Here is an 8,972-nt window from a genome sequence, read left to right as displayed (position 1 = left end):
GGCCATGGGGGCAGTGGGGCCAGGTCCCGTGGGCGGTGTGGGGCCGATGCCCAGGAATCGGGGTCCCGGCCATGGGGGGTGGTGGGGCCAGGTCCCGTGGGCGGTGTGGGGCCGATGGCCAGGAATCGGGGTCCCGGTTTGGGGGGCAGTGGGGCCAGGCCCCGTGTGGGGCAGATGGCCAGGAATCGGGGCCCCGGTTTTGGGGGTCATGGAGGCTGTTGGAGTGCAGCTAGAACCAACGACAACAGCTGTGATTATATATATTAATAAAGGGTTATTGAACAATCAGAGCTGCATTTGTTGACCTAAGCTTAGATGAACCTTAGGCTGCCCTCCTCCCCTCTTCCCTCAATCACTGGGGACATGAACACCCTATCCGTCACTTAGGCCCATAATTAGGGCCCTACCAAATTCACAGTCAATTTCATGGTCATAAGATTTTTAAAATAATAAATTTCATGATTTTAGTTATTTAAATCTGAAATTTCAGGATGTTGTAATTGTAGGGATCCTGACCCAAAAAGGAGTTGGGGGGGTCACAAGACTATTATGGGGGGGTTGCAATACTGCTACCCTTATTTCTGCACTGTTGCTGGCGGCGTGACTGCCTTCAGAGCTGGGCGGCCGGAGCGCGGCAGCTGCTGGCTGGGAGCCCAGCACTGAAGGCAGAGCCACTGCCGGCAGCAGCGCAGAAGTAAGGATGGCATGGTATGGTATTGCCACTCTTACTTCTGCGCGGCTGCCTTCAGAGCTGGGCCCTCAGCCAGCAGCCGCCACGCTCCAGCTGCCCATCTCTGAAGACAGCAGCATAGGTCTGGTATTGCCACCCTGACTTCTGTGCTGCTGCTGGTGGGGTGCTGCCTTCCGAGCTGGGTGCCTGGAGAGCAGTGGCTGTTGGCCAGCCACCCAGCTCGGAAGGCAGCACTGAAGTCAGGGTGGCAATACTGTGACCCCCTAAAATAACCTTGTGATGCCCCTGAAAATCCCTTTTGGGTCAGGACCCCCAATTTGAGAAATGCTGGTCACCCTCGTGAAATCTGTATATTATAGGGTAAAAGCGCACAAAAGACCAGATTTACCTGTGGGAGACCAGATTTCACGATCCATGATGTATTTTTCATGGCCATGAATTTAGTACAACCCTACCCAGAATGTGGGTATCATTTTTGATCTGGCCCCCTCTGTAGATCTAAATCATGCCAATTCTTTCTGCATTACACTTCTAAGATACAGCCTTTCCAACCCAGCCACACTGCTAATGCTGGAGGCAAAGCAGGGTTTGGGGTGTAGGCTGACAGCTCGCGACCCCCCACATAATAACTTCACGACCCCCTGAGGGCTCCTGACTCCCAGTTTGAGACCCCCTGGCAAATACTCATCCAGCCTTTGCTATCCATACACGCTGTTAAAACTCTCATCCAGGCCTTCATCGTCTCACAGCCTGACTACCACAACCTTGTCTTCTCTGCCCTTGACAAATGCAATATTGCCCGGCTCAGATCCATTCAAAATGCTGGTGCAAAAAACCATTTTCCTAACTAATCCCTGACCATTTCATTCCACTCTTTGCCTTCTTCCACAGGCTCCCACTCCTCCAGCACATAGAGTATAAGCTACTTGTCTTCACATTCAGGGTCCTTCACCCTGCCTGTCAACTCTCATACACTATTGAGATGTCAACTTCTGCCTCCAATCAGCCAAAAATACCAGCCTTCACCACCTACTTGTTAAATTTTTCAAATGTAACCCACACACCTCCTAGGTGTGGTGCTCTGTCCCAGCTAGTGGCACCGAGACCACGGAGAGAAAAATGAATGAGTCTGCTTTACAGCATTAGCTAAGGGCTATGTGGCTTTTATCTCACGTAGTAGAGGCTCATGCATTTACCTCCAGAGGGCCCAGGTTCAATCCCAACAACCGGGGTTTGTCTGTTTTACAAGTGGGGGACAAACAATTGTGCTTCCGTCCTCGTGGGAGGTGCTCCCCACAAATATCCGCAAAGGCTCCTCCAAATACTCCTTTGCTGTAATTCCTTCAAAAACATGACCAAGGTTGGGAATCTGGTGAGCTCTCACCCCTGCCTGTCATGCTGACCAATACTGTCTCATTGTGCTCCACTCTCTCTCTGTCCCCACCGGTTGTCTCTTGTCTCGTGCTTAGATTGTAAGCTCTTTGGGGGAGGGACCATTTTTTTGCTCTGTTTGTAATGCACCTGGCACAATGGGGGCCTGATCCGTGAATGTCGTTTCTAGGCACTATCACAATACAAAGAATCATTTTGATGGTGAAAGAAGAAAGCTTAAGACCTCTTTGGCTATGTCTACACTACGGACCTTACAGCGGCACTGGCACAGCAGCTGTAAGATCTCCCGTGTAACCGCCCCCAATGAGCGACGGTAGCCCTGGCAATGGGAGATCATCTCCCACTGACGTAGTGCTGTCCACACCGGCGCGCCTGTCGGTGAAACTGATGTTGGTCAGGGGGTGTTTTTTTCACACTCCTGATCGACAAAAGGGCTAGTGTAGACATAGATATCAAAAGTAAAGCTCTCAGCCTCATATCTGTAGAAGCAAAGATATTTAAAATGAAGATTTCCCTCTGAGCATTGTTTGTTCCAGTCTGTCAGCCCAGAGGCAGTTGAGCTGGGCTTACTCCAGTGACTGACAAGTGAGTTGGCCAATAGCTCAGCAGAGCTGAGATGGAGTCTATTTCTTGTACAATTCTCTCAGCAAGTTGTACTGTTCGCCACCAGTCCATTCCCACGTATGTGGTGGGGCCTGTCAGGAACATATTCCAAGAGTTTGGAGTTCAGAGCTGGCCGGGTGTCAACTAACCATCAACAGCCATTGTCCAGCAAGGGAGCTACAATGCAACGACTCGCCTGCTTGAGGCCCCACCAGGGGAATTGCTCAGTCTTGCCTGGAGACTCAGCAATGCCCATCGGACAGGCCTGGACTTGTGTTCTCCAAGCACCTGGACGGAGGGTATAAAACTGAACACAGGGGGCCTAGGCTTGGCCTTTCTACTTCACCCATCTACACTGCAAGCAACAAGGACACTCTGAAGACTCCAACTGAGGGGACTGGCCCAGGTTTCAAGGGTGAAATCTGAGTACTATGAACTGCAATATCCAATAGGGTGAGAAACTGCTTAGTCTAGTTGTTGCCCAGTCTAATACGGTTGAGAGTTTAGACTGCGTGCTTAGATTTTCTTTTCTTTTGGTAACTAACTGGCTTTTTGCCTATCACTTACGTTTTAAGTGACTATATCTTTTGTAGTCAAGAAATTTGTTTTACTGTTTATCTTTAGCAGAGAGTTTGCTTGAAGTGTGTGGTAAATGTGCTCAGGTTTTGCAAAGGCTGGTGTCTGTCCACTTTCCATTGATGAAGTGGGGAACCAATTAATAAATCTGCACTGCTTGTCTTGAGCAGTGCAAGATGGTATATTCCTGGGGTATAATGCTGGGAGCTGGGGGGGATTGGGCTGGTGCCTTTCCCTATGATTCATGAGTGGCTGTGGGAGCGTTCATGCAATCCAGCTGGGTGTGGGTCTCCACATGCGGTTGTGCTGAGTGATCACAGCACCTGGAGGGGTTTGCTGCTGGTCACTAGCAAGGCATTGTGAGAGACGGCCCAGGCTGGAGAGACTTCAGGGTACACAGCAGTCCCACAGTCCCAGGCTGCACCCCGGGGATCCCGTCACAAGCAGATTCTCATTGCTCTTGCAACTGAAGACTTTATTCTGTATTTCCTGTCCTAAACTGCTGAGTAAAGCGATCCCTGTAATACAAGACGTGAGGATGTTAGGTAAATGCACGGTATTGATAACGTGTTAAACTTAAGGTTAACTCCTTCTAACAGATTGTATATCCAGTTCACTAATGTGCCTCCTGGAGGTGCAGCACAAGGAGCGAACAAGGGAGAAAGGGGGGCAAGGGAAGCTTTAAGTCACCTTTTGCCACTTCTAATTTACACAGGTGGCTGCATCAAAAATATAGCAGTTGTAAAGGTCGCTCAGATTGACAGCTTGCTGTGACCTGCCTATGAGCTGTGTCACGTCCCAAAATTTCCACTGCAGTGTGAGCGATGGACAAACCCCACCTGCCCCTGACATGTGCTGGCCACTGGCCCTGTCTCCTGCATCAAGCACTGTGTGGGAGCAGCACTGGGCGGAGAAATTCTCCCCTGGCCTCTTGTGGGGCCATTTTAGCCCCTGCACATCTCTGGACTGGCCTATGGAGCAGAGTGGATGGGATGGATAGAAGTGGACAGGGACATGTATTGACCCCGCCCCAAGAACTAGCTTTTATGACATAAAGGCCACAACCATTTCAGCAAATGCCAACCGCTGCGATTTGGGTGGGGTGCTACTTCAGTTAGAGGTGATTGAAACCTTGTAGTGTGCCAGTCCTGACACTGTTCTGTCTGGGTGTCCCTCGTTCAGGTAGCTGAGAGAGAGCTGTTGGTGAACATATAAAACTGCAGGAGGTTCACAAGATATTTGTAGGATCTGGGTAATTTCAAGCTTGTAGCAAATCACAAGGCACTGGTAATATAGTGAAGACCCACACCAGGGCCTCCTCAGATGCCAGACAGCTCACGCGTCTGATTATTTAAGCCTTTTGTAGAACATGGACCAGGGAAGACCTTACTGGTGGGTGACACCTTGTGGATTACTAGTAATTTGTATTACCAGAGGCCCAGTCAGAGTTAAGGCCCCATTATTCTGGGTGTTGGACAAACAGAATTTGAGACAGTCCCTGCCCCAGAGAGTTTGCAATGCAAGAGACGAGGGACACCGAGTTGACAGGGACAGTCCACTGATCCCAGGGTGCACATACCTCCGAGTGCAGTTGTTCTAAGGCTGGCATTTTAAGGGTGCTGGGCTCAGCGTCCCCTGGCTGCTTCCCGGGGTGATGGCAGTAAGCATTCAGGTGGCAGCCCTCTGATTGACTTACGAAGTATGAGGGGAAGTTAGTTCAGGGAGGCTGTCAAGTGAGCGCTCCCAGGCAGGGACGCCTGCTCCTGGGAAGTCTCAGTTGGACGCGCTGTACGAGACTGCTAGGAACAGCCAACGAAGAAGGCCCGTGAGGGAACTGCACCAAAGGCGGAAGGACAACTTGACCCAGGGCCTGGACTGAAGAGCTATTAGGTGCAATCTTCAAGGAGGACAGTAGAGTACTTGACACCAGGGGTTGTGACCTAGCTGCAGGGAACTTGCTTTTGAGAAACTGCTCGTTAGGTTAATAAACTGGCTCTAGGAAGGGGAAAGGATCTTGAAGGTACCTGTTGAGTGGCGTCTTGACTGAAGAAGAGGATGCTGCATTGGGGGAGCCCCTACTCTGCTGACTATATTCGCTAACTACCCAATTTGGCGGTTTAATTTTATTTTTCTTTTGTTTACTAATAAGACCTCTGAATAAATCATTAACCAGTGACCTTCCTAGCCGTTACCATACGGTAGTGTACCCTGGGCACCGCCATAGCAGTGGATCTCGAGGAGTACAGGGTAGTGGCTACGCAGTTCTGTGGTATGCCCTCCCCCAGTGAAAGGGTAGTTTGGAAGAGTCCTGTTAGTTGCCCAGATTCTCCAGAGACTGGGGATAATATGGAAATACACATGGGTGCCATTTTGAATGGCCTGTAAGACTCACATCAGAAACTAGAACTGACCCTAATGCTAATCAAAAAAATCATAGAAGATTAGGGTTGGAAGAGACCTCAAGGGAGGTCATCTAGTCCAACCCCCTGCTCAAAGCAGGACCAATCCCCAACTAAATCATCCCAGCCAGGGCTTTGTCAAGCCAAGCCTTAAAAACCTGTAAGGATGCCGGGCGTTGGTTACTTTCCTTGCTGTTGTCTCTGGGGAGCTGAATCTGGCTGATTCCCGAACTTACAGCATGCTTTAGTGAAACCATACAACACAATTCTCATAACCTCCTATGCATTTATGATAAACATATTTAGATAGAACAGTGCGTTTCAGCAGTTCATAACCTTTCCCCTGATACCTCGCATGGCCTGCTTTATATGCAATATCACACTTATATACAGATAAGGACTGTGGGGGCTACAAGACACTCCCCCGAGGTACAGTATATCACTCTGGTCAGAAGTCACCTGTCTCATGAAGAGTGCCAGGGAATCTCCAATGCCAGGAAGAGGCTGGGAGCTCGTTATCCAGAAGATGGAGCCCGCAGTAGAAGAGAGTTGCCTACTGCTGGCTGGGAAATTGACTCAGTGCTGATGAGGAAGGCACGGTGCTGCCTACCAAGGACCAGCTCTGCTTCATGCTGTGTTCTTCCCTGGGTCTCTGTGCACTTTTCGGGGTTGACCAAGGTGTCCTGAGCTGAATCACTGTCACCTGCTTATGACGTGAGGGGGTCTCGTCTGTGCCCACTGGGGAAAGCTCTCCTGAAGCTACCAGCTGCAGGCAACACACGCGCTCCACACGGGGCCCTCACAAGCCCTGCTGTTTCTCACTGCCGGCTAGCAATTTACACTCCAGTGCCCAGTGCCTTGTCTTCTGGACATCGATCGGCTGCCTGCGTGGAAGCAGTGCACCTCTGTTTACTGTCTTCACCTCTGTTCAACACTCCCCTTCGCACAAGGCTCTTGGACACGTCTACCATAAAACCAAACGGACATTGATTTGACAAAGCTTGAGCTAAAGCTTCAAATAAAAGCAAGTAAAGGGATTTGGAGACAATGTTGCAGGGAAAAGAAAAACCTATACTGCAATCTAGAGCCTGTACTTGAGAAGTTCCATTCTGGCCTAATGAAGTATTTCTCACCCACTGATCGGTCCTTACAATGCAGATCCAGTCCAGAGAGCTGGGATCCACTTTTCGCAAACGCTCCCCTTGGCAGGGCGTTGCCTCTGTAATGGATAACATCTTGTGGCTTCTCCTCTTCTCTCAGGCAATCCCAGGCTGTGTCTCTCTTTTCATCACCAGGGCATTTCATTCACTTCGGCTCAGCCCGGAGGCTATTCGGAGCCTTTCCTTGGGCTTCTTTGCTCTGTAGATGCTCGCTCAGGCCTGCATCTGTAAACACAGGTTTGGGCTGGGTCAAAAGGTGTGGATTGTTCTTACTCTTCGTTAAGTTAACTCTGAGACCTGATCCACCTCACGTGACACGCTTCATCTCCAGCAGCTTTGGAACAGAAGAGTCGACACGTCTCGTAAAATATTTCCCGGGCAAACTGCTTCCTATAATCATGACAATCTGCTAGTTCTTAGCTTTTGGCAGAGACCACACTTGACCCTCTGCTACAGTGAGGTATCGAGAAACTGGTCAGACATACGTGTAATATGCCTGTTGGGTATGTCTGGGCATACCTATGTCACAGTCCCCATCCAGGGATTGACCTACCCAACGCGAATTAAGCTTTGAGATCTTACAGGCTCATAGCATAACACCATATGACCTCATTTTAAAAAGCAAGGTCTTTAAGTCTGTTTAGCTGCTTATGCTGAATGCAACTTTCACATGTCTTATAATACACACGTTGAATAATCTTGTATCACTATTTTCTATTTAACAAGTTAATAATGTGCCAACCCAAATCCTTCAGTTACTAACACCACCGGAGGGACTCATTAACCCACTTGAACACATACTAGGGGAATACTAATATTCACAATATACATTTTTATATTCATGTTGTTGTTTCTTGTATCCATGACTCAGTTAATATATTGGTTTAAACATTTGCTGGAAGATGATTTTCTCTTTCTCTAAAGATTTATACTGTGCACATCACCAGAGTAGCACCCCGGTGATGCTAATGACGGCTTGTCATCATGCACAGCTACGTCTGGCTGTCAGCGGAGGGGTGTTTTGAAGGGAAAGCAATGCTTCATGTTGCTCAACAGTGACCCCTTCAGGAGTAGCACTAATCATTCCCACCCAGTTCTCTTTGGCCAGAAGTTTGGGGGTTGCCTGCAACATGCGACTATGGGGGTAGTGGGTGAAAAAGCGCGGAGGTTTTGAATGGCATAGAGTTTCTCTGGCCCAGTGAGTACAATCACCCCAGAAAAAAAGAGACAAGAAATCCCAGAAGCAATTGAACATAACATAAGAACGGCCACACTGGGTCAGACCAAAGGTCCATCTAGCCCAGTCTCCTGTCTGCTGACAGCGGCCAATGCCAGGGGCACCAGAGGGAGTGAACAGAACAGACAATCATTGAGTGATCCATCCCCTGTCGCCCATTCCCAATTGAAAGATATTTGTCAGACAACCCAATTAACATCATTATCTTTTCCCCCTCCCCTTCATCAGGGTGGTCTGGTCTGAGAACTTTCTCACCCTTTGTTTTTCTAGGCTCTCCTTGCCCGGTAATAAAAACGTGCAGACTCAGCGGGGGGTTGTTTTAGCTTCCCATGTGCTGACTCAGTTCAGAAACAATCAGTTCAGTGGGTACTTGAGAGCCGGAATCAGGACCATGTTTCCAGTTGAAGTGAGGAGGCAGCTTGCGGTACTATGAGAAAGACCGTGTGTGGGGAGACTTGAGTGGGTTCAGCAATGACTGCTACCATTACTAGGTTTATATGGTACTGTAAGGTTTCTCTGGCAGGAAAAATTCCATTTCACCCAACACTTGGGGTAGATGTTGCCAGAAACTGAATAATGTGAGTGAAATGAATTCTAAGTTGGAAGTGGAAGAGGCAGAGAAGATCAACACAAGAAGCTCAGCTTATCCCGATGAACTTCCTCCTAGGACTGAAGAAGCTGAGGATGCGGTGAAGACACTGAAGAGCAATAAACCTCCCAGACTGGGCAACACACACGCCGAGCTAATTAAAAGTCGTGGCAAGGCACTCATCTCGGCATACCGCAAACTTGGTCAATGTGATTTGGCAGTCTGGAAGATGGCTCAAGACTTGGACATAATCCCTGATGATTCCTATTCATAGCATATAAAAATAAGATACGCTCTAGGAATTATTTTGGGGGATTCTATGGCC

This window comes from Trachemys scripta, chromosome 8 (genome assembly GCF_013100865.1).
Source record: "Trachemys scripta elegans isolate TJP31775 chromosome 8, CAS_Tse_1.0, whole genome shotgun sequence".
Taxonomy (NCBI): domain Eukaryota; kingdom Metazoa; phylum Chordata; order Testudines; family Emydidae; genus Trachemys; species Trachemys scripta.
The sequence above is the reverse complement of the archived record's forward strand: the minus strand, read 5'-3'. Positions refer to the sequence as shown.